General features: G+C 37.2%; 1 protein-coding gene across 4 annotated transcripts in view; it reads left to right on the forward strand.

Annotated features, from left to right (window-relative positions):
- Chl1 (cell adhesion molecule L1 like) overlaps window positions 1-13087 on the forward strand; it is a 208503-nt gene that overhangs the window by 50711 nt on the left and 144705 nt on the right. The gene's annotated exons all lie outside the window — the stretch shown is intronic.

The raw sequence follows: 13087 nt of genomic DNA on the forward strand, positions 1-13087 counted from the left end.
TGTCCCTGGGATTTGGATTAATGTGAAATCTGACTTGATTCTTCAGTTGAAGTTTTATCAAATTGTTGCAATTCTAGGATTCAGTCTCTAAGAATCTGTAAGTCAGCAAGTCTGTTTTGAAGGGCTAGACACTCACAGTGGTGTTCCTCCAAGGAAACTCTCTGAGTTTAAACCTGTATTTCCTAATTCTTATTACTGGAAAAAGAGTTGTACTTACATGTATGTAAAACATACAGGATGCAATTACATTGTATGTATATATATGCATAAATGTTATAGAATATACATATATTTCATAAATCTGACTGCAGTCATATGTATCAATGCTATGCTTGGTCTGTAGTATTGTGCTCCATTCAGAAAAAAAAAAAAGGTTAACAATTTGTGTCATTTTTGGTATTCAACACAATGCGATTTGAAAGATTCATTCTTAATAATATACAGTGCTTTCTCACACTTTAAGAACCCAGTTTTGTAAGTGACAGAATATAATACCTGAAAAATTCAGGTATTATTTGATATGTGCAAAACTTTTTCCTATATAAATTATAAATGGGGATTAATAAATAGAACGTGAAGACAGACATGACACCTTGACTTTGAGTTACTGTTAACATTGTTTAGCTTCTGGTAACCTGTAGAGACCTTTGAAATGAAGTCAGGGCTGTCCCAGTAATAAACATTTGAGGATGCTCTGTGTGTGCTTTGAGAATAGCTTAGCCTCTTTGTCTCTCAGTGAAGTGGTTTTGTCCTCTGTGTATTTGCGTCTTCTGTTTGGAACTTCTCTGAACAGACGTCTTTAGTCCAGTTAATCTGCATGACTATTAGATCATAAACCAAATGTACTCTATTCTAATATTCTGAGGGAAGTCCTCTGGGAATTTAATCTTTTCATGACAGAATTCATAAGGGGTATATTTTTTTTCTATTAAACCCATTTTATGAGTTTACTCTAATAAGTTTCCAGTTTGTGAGATACCTAGGTAAGTCTTCTCAGAAATTAAAGGATCAAATGTTACACCCATGGGATGGGGCACATAATCCAGTGCTAAAATACAGGCCCAGAATGTGCAGTGCCCTGGGTTCAGAAAAACAATAAATATCCCAGTAAAACAGTACAACCACCCAAATAAAAAATATCAACCAAACCAGTATATTATCAAATAAACAGCAACAAAAAGGAAATACCTCACTCTGCCATCGGAAGCCTAATTGTCTTTGAGTCAGAATGGTGTATACTTAATAACTTTATCTGTTGGTATCATGAAAATGGATATAAATCTGTAAATTACACTACTGCTCACTCATTACTGTCCACCCCTCCCTCTGTTTTGATTAATTATATTTCCTTTTTTTCTTCTTCTTGATGATTGATCAAATCATTTATAATTCTATAAGGTCAGTTTCTTTTTGCAGTTTTCATTGTAATGTTTGAGAAATTATTCTTTTTCCTTACAGAAAAGCTTTGTGGGATCATGGTCCTAGAATACACACACACACACACACACACACACACACACACACAAACATTAGCATGTACACACACATGTGCATGTACACACACACACAAAATTCTTAATTTTCTTTAGTTAATACTTTGTGTGAAGATTTCTCCCTTGATTCAGAACCTCTTCTAAAAGAATTTTTAAGAGTACAAAATAATCACCAGTACTCTGGTAGAAAAGTATACTAATTTTGCTCTTACATTTTCAAAACCAAAATTTGCCTGGATTCACCAAATACCCACTTGATAAGAGCTAGAATTTTTTGAAATTGTACCTATGCCTATGAGATGCATGCATGTTTATCCGTATATGTTATTCATTGCTCACTGCTTTACCTGTGTGTAATTTATCTAAAGCGTTATTGTCCAAGCATCTTAGCAGTCAGGTTCAGTATATGAATGACAGAGAAGATTATTTTGTTTTGGAGTTCATAATAATACATGGAGCAGCAGGTAACCTTCGGGTTACACACCCAGACTGACGGATGGTGCTTATCTCTACCCACTGTTCTTCCTACTGATTTATGGAGTTTGATGTGCTCTTTTATATCAAAGCCTTGGCTTTGTATCCTGGCAGTCTAAAAGAGAGATTAATATTTTCATTTAATCTTAGTAAAGTGCTATTGTGTGAAAAAGGAAGGGAGGAAGGGGGCAATGGAGACTGAAAAGTCTCTCATTATGGATCACTTTTTGGACTCCTGTGTGGAGGAGTTTTTGTATTGTTTCTCTGGATCCTTGGCTAAGAGTTCCCAATTCCATTTCAACATGGGCTGTGATGTTTTTTAATGCTTTCTAATCCTTCAGATCCTGATAGCCCAAGCCAGCCAAGTAGGCCTGGTCTTGTTACTGGCATTGGCTCTAACTCATTCCTATTAGAATTATTAGAAAATAAAAGTGTAAGTTCCTGTCCATGTATATTTTGCAAAGCCACATTCTGCTTTCAAGAAGTTCTGTTTGGAAGCGAAGTAAAATGGATCTCCTTAGCAAGAATTTTCCCTCTGTTGAATAATTAAATGTAGTTTTTTAGCATCTCTTGAGATGGGGTATGCTGAGGCGATAGAAGATTCCATCAATGCTAGAATGTTGTGCATAAATAATTAATGTGTCATATTTCATGTAAACAGTATCCCTTTCCTTTTCCAGTGATAGGAATGCATCAGAAGAATGCATGCCCTTGTCACAGAATTAATCTTCTATCCATATTTGATGTTTACACCTCTTAAATATTTATGAGCTGTTATCTTGCTTTATTGTTATTTACTCTCTCCAGGGGCATGTGAGAAGCCTTGCATTTCTTCCTTAGCCAAGCATTCTGCTTCCTTCCTTCCTCTCTTGGCTGTTCCTTGGATTACCTCCAATTTGCATACATAATTCTGGTTTTGAGGTGCCAGAAATCCATTTGTCTCAACTGGAGTTGTATTGAAGTTGGTTTTACTCAAATTGTGTACACAAATAAATGTGATTTCCAAAGGCATGGGAATTCAGTGAGGGTTCTGAAGTGAAGCAGGCCAAGGTACACAAACACAGTGTTAAGACAGTACAGGTAGACTTTATGTTCCTAGGAATATGGAATCCCCAAATCAAAAGACCATAGAGTGAGCACTGTGTGAAGAATTAATTCCATTTTAAAATTTTACATACATGCTCATATTAAAAAGCTTTTTTTGGTGCGGCACAATTGGGAATATAAATATCTTTATATATCTAACATGTAAATTTTTAGTGTTTGTATACATGCAAATGCCTGTGAGAACACACACAATCAAGGTAATGTATGCATCTATCATCTCCAGAGAATTCTTCTGCGCCCCTTTGGTTTTCTGGTTTTAGATTTTAATAGGCTTGGGTTCTTTCTTTGTAGACATATTCTTAGGTTTTATTGATTTTTCATTTTTTCCAAGTCCAGGAAGCAAAATCTATATCCAAAAGCAAAAATAGTTGCTATTATTATATTGCATAGAAAGAATGAATAATATGACCTTTAAAATATGAAACATTAAAAAACACTAGAATACAGAAAAACTTGAGTGATTATTTTAATGAACTCTTTTGCTCTTACATTCATGTTTAAATGCATGGTTTAAAGAGCCAAGAGATGCACTGAATAAATAAAATACCCATGAAAAGACATAGTACCACCAAACGAACGACATAAAACAAAATCAAATGGAAGAAGAAAATTGTGTTTCCTTCAAAAAACGCTGTTCTTGCCCTTAGGCAATCATGTTGGAGAAAAAGATCATGTATAACAAAGTCACAAATCATCGACATCGTCCGCAAACAGTGGGTTTTATTGGATTGCACACATGTGCAAATACTTGAGGCCTTGGGAAGGAAGCACACCAATAAAATACATCATGACTATCACCACTGAACTAGGCAGGGTAAAGCAGGGCCTCACTGAGCATCCAGTGATGAAATGGGGCATTAAGAAGTAAATCAAAGTCTCTGATCAAAGACTAATTTAGCCCATCATAAATGATCCTGCAGTGGAAAGAAGCTTCACATGCAGAGATCAAAGATTAGGATCTGCACATATAACACTGCACCCCTGCCCTGTGGGGAGGGGGAAAGAGCAGAGAGAGAAGAAGGAGAAAGAAGCCATACATCAAAGCTCTCGAAGAACCCAGTGCGATAAAATCTCCCTTTCTTCAGGACAGCATACAAAATTAGAGAAGTGCAAATGATTTGAAACTGAGGAGCTGGCACTGGTGGCTAGGTAACTTGTTTGTAGACGCACATCAGGCAGGGCTTCTGGTGGCTAGGTAACTTGTTTATAGACGCACATCAGGCAGGGCTTGTCACTTCACTACCTCCCGGTTTGTAGTCCTTGCTTGGATATATCAGAAATCTCTTCACAATTGCAAGCAACAGGTAGATAATTTTCCATTCGAGAGACTATTAATTGACTTTCTATTGAGTCAGAGACTCAAGCCCATGCTAACATGATAATTGTTCACTTCTTTAAAACTGGCTATTTCAAACTTGTTATAATTTTTTTGTCATTTTCTGCATTAACTGAGTGTAGGCCACTCTTAGCTGTGTCTAAATATTTGGCAAGAATGGAAAATGCTTTGCCTGTACTCCTAATATCTGTGCCCATGTTTGAAAATCAAACTAATAATCTGAGAATAATTTTGAAGAATGGCGTGTGCAATTTACTTTGTAGTAATGATTTTATTTTCATATTCACAGAGAATATAATAGAAACATGAAAATGCACAACAGTAGTAAGACACCAGCTGCATACACCATTAAAAAAAGTTGATAAACTGAGCGGAAGTGATAGAACCAAGGGCGATGGGTTTGCATGTAGTGTACATGGTGGGAAGGCACATAAGTGTGAGGTACTAGTTGAAGATAAAAATACTTTTACAGGTTTTTTTGTGCCACCCTATCTGTATGCATGCCTTCTCTGTAGGGGTAATGATTTGCCTGGTACTGGAGAGAAGAGGGTGGCCCTCTGCAGAAAAATAACTTTATATGGCTTTGAGCCAGATGCAGGGAGTGCAAATGGCTCTCTGTGTGTTTACTATTTCACAACTGCTTTCTTTTTTTTTTTAAATAATTCTTTTTAAAAAGATATTTATTATTTTTTTTTTACTGGGTGTCTCTGTCTCTCTTTGGGGGCATATGTGTATGAGTGCTAGTACCCATGGAGGCCAGAAGCATCGGATCACCTGGAGCTGGAATTACAGGAGATTATAGTCTGATCAGTGTGCTGGGAGAAGGAATTCAGGAACCACCACTTAATTTCCAAGCCATCTCAGCAAATCCCTCTAAAATAAATCTTAGCTAAAGTGATTTATTTTCGGGTGACATGTTTTGGCCTTTCCCAATTGCTAAATGTTACATCCTAGTGCCATTGCACCTTATGGATGCCATACCAGATTGAACCTATTCTATGGAAGTAGTGACAGTTTTCTCAGATTTCTTTCATGTCTAAAATAGAGCATTTGATTAGTTCGTATGGGTTAAACATTTTAGACGCATTTAGTTATTCACTCATTAATTATTTTTGCTATGAAGTGCTTCTTAGCTAAGAACTCAATCCTCAGGAAAAATAGACACAACTCTTACCTTTAGGAAGACTTATTGTATTTTGGCAGGGATACATTACTTTTACTGCCATGAAGACAAATTTAAAGTTACTGCTCCATTGAGTTCCAGAAGTGGGAGTTACATGGGCATTTGACTTGCTGTCGTCAGAGAAAGCTATCTCTGAATCATTGATACGAGGCTGGAAATAATATGGAGAGCAACAGGGGGTAGGGAAGGTTGCTCAGTCAATGAAGCCTTTACTGTATAAACACAAAAACCTTGGTTCTGATTCCCATAACCCTAATAAAAAGCAGTATACGATGAGGAACCTCAGCTTGCCGTAATCCTAACCTTGAAGGATGGAGCAGAGACTGGTAGATCCCTCAGACGCACAGTTTTACATGAACTGATTAGTTTCAGTCTCACTGAGAGACCTTTTTAACAATGTAAGATGTAGGGGAATGAAGGGGAATGACTCCTTATGTCAACCTCTAAACTCAATAGACATGCACACACATGTACACATATCTACACTAACAAGTGCATATCCCCCACATACACAGTTTCTGTAAGTATTTGAGAACACATGGTAGAGAGAACAGTAAGTTCAGATGGAAAGGATTCTCTGTCCCGCGGTCCCACTGGACCAGTTTCTCTCCACCTACCAGGTCCCCGCAACTGCTTATGAAATCACTCAGGTGCTAAATATCAGTTAGAATTGTTTTGCTAATGGCTTAGGCTTCTTACTGGTTATCTTTAACTATAAATTAACCCATTTCTATTGGTTTATATTTTACCATGAAGCTCATGGATTGTTATCTTGCTATCCTGGTGGCTACATGGAGTCTCCTCAACTCTTGCCTACTCCCTCTCTCTCTAACTCTGCTTGGATTTCTTGGCCTGGCTTTACTCTGTTAAACCATCGGCTGAAACAGTTTTATTCATCAACCAGTAAAAGCAACACATAATCAGAAGGACATCCCACATCAATTAGAAATCTTGATAAAAGGTTTTTGTCTTTGTTTGGCATAGACTTTTGGGTATTTGTCCATGGAAAATCAATCAAATTACTATATATGGAACAATATTTTAGATAATTTATTAAGTGAATAGTTTTTAGAGGCAGAAAAAAAAAAAGAGCTGTAGTTCTAACCCAGCAACTTACCACCGGGCTTTGAGCACACCAGTGAATCTCTCTGACATGCAAGCTCCTGACCACTCATCAGGGAATTATAGTCCTCTGGATCTCAGAGAGTTGGCTGACTGCATCCCCATGTCTGCATTCTCCTCCTCATTTTCCTATTGACTTGCAGTGTGGTTTGGACAACTTTCTTTAGTCCTTAGAACTTTGACTGCCTATTTCTACAAAACAGAGACACGGAATTAAATGATTTTGAGAGCACTCCCTGTTTTAATTCTCAATTATTTTCCAAGCTGGCAGTTTTTGTACAGGAGCTGAGAATCATGAAGTTGGGAGAAGTATTGTGTTAGGAAAACAGAGTAGAACTGAGACGTATACTTTACGATGCCTCCACTTATATTTCCTCAACGAACATCTTAATAATTTTTGCTGTCTTAGATTGCATTTTAGAGCATATATTTCTTCAACTGAAAAGCCATTAGAGAGCTTTAGTGGGATGTTTAATTTCCCATCGTGGTTTCTTAAATCATTCTCTTTGTAATTGCCACAGTTTTTTATGGTCCAGCTTAAAATGAATTCAGCTTTTCAGCTACAAATTCCAAGATCTGAAAATTGAGGTGCAATGACTGTACAGTCAAGTGTTGAGAAATCAGCCTTTACAACAAGGTTTGCAACTGCCACAAACCATGAAGACCACTAAGAAAACAGCAGATTCTTTATGAAATATTGAATATAGGCTGGGGAGATAGCTTATTCAGTAATGTGATTTCTGTACAAGTGCGAGAACTTTAAGTCAATATATACCACATATTAAAAAAAAAAACAAAAATAAAAACTTGGCACAGTGGTTCACACCTTTAAATCAACCAGGAGCAGGGGCAGAGAGTGGGGAATCCTAGGAATTTACTGGCCAGCCTGTCTTGCATAATCAGTGAATGTTAGGTCTTTCTGAGAGATTTTGTCTCACAATACAAGGTAGACAGGACCTGAGAAATAACACCTGAGGTTGATCTCTTTCCTCTCCACTCCCTTCAATGGTACTGAGAAACATGAATGTGTGTACCCATGTGCACGCATACACACACACACACAGTGTAATAATATTTCTGCAAATGTTTCTGCATGCTTGAGATAAATTGTATTTTATTTCTAGATGTAGCAAAGTGAAGAGCATTTCTCTTATTCCTTGCTATTTATTTAAATATATAAATATTTAGTTTCTCTGGAGCCTGGTTTTGACACTACACTTTACTAATTTTTTTTTTTTTGCTTGATAAAGTCTACTTTTGACAATGGTAACATGTAATTTATCCCTTCAGTGATGCATGTGGAACGAGGAACCTAGAAACTTTTTTTTTCTTTTTTGTATGTTATGCTTTATCTTCTGTATATTTGCAAGCCTCGCCTTTAAAGTTTACATGATAAGTGTACTAAAATGTATGGCTTCGCACTTAAGATACACAAAGTAAACATAGTCAATGGGATGCCTGTGTGTTATTGTCCCTAAATTATGAATTAGATAAACAAGAGTTTCGGTTACTCCAGATCAGCTATATTTACTTACAAAGTGACAATTAGATCTCAATCTATGTCAGGCTTTTCAGCACAATACAGATCCACACCTGAAATGAAGAATGCGGACCCTGACATAAATTAGCCCTGCTTAAACTAGTCCATTATTTTCTGACTATCTCATTCATTACAGCATTAAATGATATTTCATGTGGATTTATCCTTTCGTCTTTTTTCCCTTGTAAAATTTTCCATGTTGTCAACCTCTGTCTGGATGCGCTTTTCATTTGCAAATGTCCAATTATCATGCCTTCCTGTTGGGTGGGAAACTGATTAGCATACATTAATTAAGGTAATGAAATAATTATGGTTACCATAATATAAATATATAGAAGCTAACATTAGTGAGGCCTAATTGTCTAGTGGCTACAAGCATGTGCTTTGGAGAGATGTGATTACGGAAGGAGACATGATTACAGAGGGCTCAAGTTCGACCTTCAGAACTAACAAATGATGTGTGGGTTTTGACACTTATGTCTTAGAGCATCAGTATTCTCAGGAGTAAAGGGCAAATAGTAGCACAGACTTTCTTGAACAGGTGTATTCATATAACTATTACAGTCTACATTCCGTATTAGTAAAGGCTCAATAATCATCACATTATATTGTTTGCCTGACCACCAAAGTGTGCAGACATCCTCTTATGACTTAATCATACGAGACTGAGCATTTAGAGTTTTTTTTTTTTTCTGGGAATACACTGAATTCATTTCACAATAACAGAGCTAGACTCAAAGAATGACTACATGAAGCAAGCAAGACAGAAAATCCCCAAGATGACTTTAGTTTAGTGTTCATGTTCCTAGAGCTAAGAGATATTTTATGTCTTTGCCTTTTTTATAGGTTTGATTTGTGTTCCAATACAATCTCTTTAGTCTGTTTCTTTTTTCTTACTAATTTTGGTGACCTGTTAATGTAATCCAGTAACACAGTATATTAGATACATGTAACCATCCTTCAGGTTAACACTTGTTACTTCAAATTCATTGTTTATTATATGTTTCTTATTAAAGCGTGTGCTCCATTCGTACCTGGCAATTTGCTGTCATTATCTACAAAAAAATCTTTCCACTCAGTAGAAAATAAATTTTGGGTAAATAAATGGGTAAAGAAAGGAAGGAAGAAAAATAGCCTTTATATATATGTACACACACACATGCACGCACGCATGCACGCATGCACGCACGCACGCACGCAAGAGGCTCAGTCTCTGTTCAGATGGTATCACTAAAAGACAGGGAGCATGAGATGTACCAGCATCTTCTGCAGCTGTTTGCGCAGACCTGAATCTCTGGAACACCAGATAACTTTGTGGATCTGTCTCCTCCTTCATCCCTTCCCACCAGGCCACTGGTGAGAGGGAGCAAACACACACACATATGTGTGTGTGTGTGTGTGTGTGTGTGTATGTATGTATATACCCCAGGATAAGAGGGAAGATGGTTCAGACAGTAAAATGTTTGCTGGAAATGCTTGAGGATGATACCCCAAGACCCATATTAAAAACAAAATAAAATCAGAAACAAAGCAAGAAGAAATGAATATGAAGGAGTATCTGTCATCTTAGCTCTGGGGAGTCTGAGATGAAAGGATTCCTGGGGCATACTTGCCAGTCCTTGTCGCTGAGTAAAAGAGCTGCAGGCTCAGTGAGAAACTCTGTCCTCCAGGAAAAGATGGAGACAGACATGGTTGTGCAAGCTTTTAATCCTAAAACTTGGGAAATAAGGCCTCGTTGATCTTTGTGAATTGGAGGACAGCCTGATCTACATAGAGAGTGCCAGGCTACATAGTGAGACTCTCTCAAAACAAAGAAAGCAACACTGAGGCAGAAAGCAAAGGAAGAAACTGAGACCAACAACTGGCCTACATGCTCATAACAATTCATGTGACTGTGCACCCACAAACTCACATGAGCACACACAAATGAACATACACATATTTATGTATAAAATAGTAAAAATACTTCCTAATTAAAACTATATCTGTATATTTTTCTGCATATATTAGAAAGCACAAATTAAATATCTCTCGAGGTCTTACATCGTCAGCTACCGTATGTGACATATACATAGCTTTTACACTTTAAAATAATAATACCATTATAATAATAATAATATTTTTTAAAATTTATTTTGCATCCTGTTCACAGTTTCCCCTCCCAACCCCTCCACCTCACCCCTCTCTGTTCTTATCCTCCAAAACACACCTCCTCCATTTCTGTTCATGAAAGGGAACATCTCCCGTGGATATCAACAAAACACGATAAGTTACAGTAAAACTAAGCACCTCCACATGTATTAAGACCGGGCTAAGTGATCCCCGTATTAGGAGTAGGGTCCCAAAAACAAGAAAAAAGAGTTGGAGACGGCCTCTGTTCCCATTGTTGTGAGCTTCATAAGAGGACCAAACTACACAGCAGTAACATATATGCAGAGTGCCTAGGTCAGTTTTATGTAGGCTCCCTTCAGTCTCTGTGAGCCTCTGTGAGCCCAGGTTAGTTAATTCTGTGGGTTTTCTTGTGGTGTCTTTGACCCCTCTGCCTTCTATAATTCCACTTCCCCTTCTTTTCAAGATTCCCTGAGCTCCGCCTAATGTTTGGCTGTGGATCTGCTTCTGTTTCTATCCCTTACTGCAGGAAGCCTCTCTGAGGACAATTATGCATCCCCTTTAAGGCCCTTATCTCATTCCTGTAGGGGGAGTCCTACCTTAATTATCTTTCCAAGACCACAGCACTTAACACTATCAGACTGTTCATTAGGTTTCAACACCTGGGGTTTGAAGAGAGGCCAATAAACATTAGACACACATGAGGAAATGGATTTTCCACTGTTGGTTCCCCTCTTAGTGTTCCTGCATCAGGACTATTTAATCTATCTTTAAGTACAATTGTTCTGGCATTTGGAGACCATTTTGGTCCTATGAAATTATTCTTGAATTAAGGCCTGGGAAATAGTAATTTTTCATTCTAAATCTTTTCTTTGGCTTTTTTCTAGAATTTTAATTTGGAAAAGAAGCAATTGTTTTTTGGGCAAAGATTGTTTTGATCAATGAGTGAACTAAATGTAGTTTAATAAAAAAAAAAATCCTCTTGACTTAAACAATGAAATGAGCAGAGTCCCAGCTTCTAGGATTAAAAGGAAAAAATGTTTCATAGAATTTTGTAAGACTCTAAACACTCCTCATATATTTTAAGCAATTATGATTTGTAGTCCATATCCACTTATTATTAGCAATGTCATAGAGAGCAAAAGAAGGTCACTATTTTTATTTCATATCTGATATGTATTTGTATATCTGATATATTTGTATACACTCAAACACTAAATTACACTGACTTAATAATTAGGAAATGTCTAAATATTTGCACCAGTGACTTGCCTCAGAATGCCCTGTAAAAGTAAAAGGAGAAAACTAACTTCGCAAACTAACTTCCTTTGTATCCTGGTGCAAGCACCTTGCGCACTTGTCATATATGTATGCATATACTCACGCACATGATAATAATACAATTTATATAGAAGAAAAATCTAAATACTAATGATTTTCATTTAATTATTGCCAGTATGAATTTTGCTTTTTTTTTGTTTTAGTCAGGGTCTCATGTGGTTCAAGTTGGGTTTGATATCACTGTGCAGTCAAAGACGACCTTGAACTTTTGATGTTTTTATCTCATCCTTCACCTCTCCAGTGATGATAGTACAGCTGTATAATGATATCAGTCCCAGTGTTATGCACTGCTGGCGATTGGACCTGAGGCTCTTCACAGGCTAAGTCAGCACTTTACCTACTGAGCTATATCCTTATTCCCTACAGTGTTCTTTTCAAGAGAGAACAGACATCCGCACTAGAAACTCAACTGGCTGAGGGTTATATTTAAAGCATAAATGTTTTGCCTTTGGTGCCTATATTCTTGTCTGAGGTATGGCTGATTTTTTTTTTTTAACTGTGGTAATTAGAGAATACGAGATTATCTAGGAAACCTCAATTTAAATCAAAATGTAACTCAATTAAAAATAAATCCAAGCAACACAAAGATCTTTAAAAAAATCATGACTGTGCCATTTAAGCGGGTTGGGAACAATTTTATTACTTTGTTGTCTCATTTTTATGGGGATATAGGGTATGTCTGCCTCTTGGTTGACTGATTCCTAAAGTGTCAATATGTGGATGTGTCTCTGGAGGGTCAGTCCCATAGGTGATGACACTCAATACTGGAGGACACAAGTCCTAACAAAAGAAAACCTGGAAAGGATAGAAAGGGTCATTTTATAGACCAGTGCCGTGAACTTGAAACCTTCACTTTTTTTCATTTGGAGTTCTGTCTTGGCCGTCCCCCACCATGTGGTATCTGGTAGGAGGGACTCAGATAGTAAGAGGAAGTATTGTTTCATGGACATCAGTCATACCATTGTGAATCACTAAATTATGAATCATAGTTGGTGAGGTCAGGGGCAATCAATACAGCCACGCCTTTGGATTTTGAAGGCCTTTCAATTATTACCCACTTTGATGTGGTAGACTTTGTTACCACACACAGATCCATTTATAGAGGCTTGTATCCCAGTGACACTGTTGGTTAGGATGCCTTCGGGTTTCCGGATGTCTGCTTTTGAAAGGGAAAGACATATGTCAGCAGTTCGTTGACTTTTCTACTTTTACTTCCTGGCTATGTGGTTAGTGAGTTATCCTACCATCCACTTCTGTCCTGGTGTATTGCCTCCCTCCAGGTTTCCAACACAGATGTACAACAATGGGACCAGCCTGTCATTGACTAAAGTTTCTACAGCTGGGAACCATAATATTTCCCTTTATAATTGACTTACCTCATG

Source organism: Microtus oregoni, unplaced genomic scaffold (genome assembly GCF_018167655.1).
Source record: "Microtus oregoni isolate MIOR12 unplaced genomic scaffold, Mior012 000002F_ref0000024, whole genome shotgun sequence".
Classification (NCBI taxonomy): domain Eukaryota; kingdom Metazoa; phylum Chordata; class Mammalia; order Rodentia; family Cricetidae; genus Microtus; species Microtus oregoni.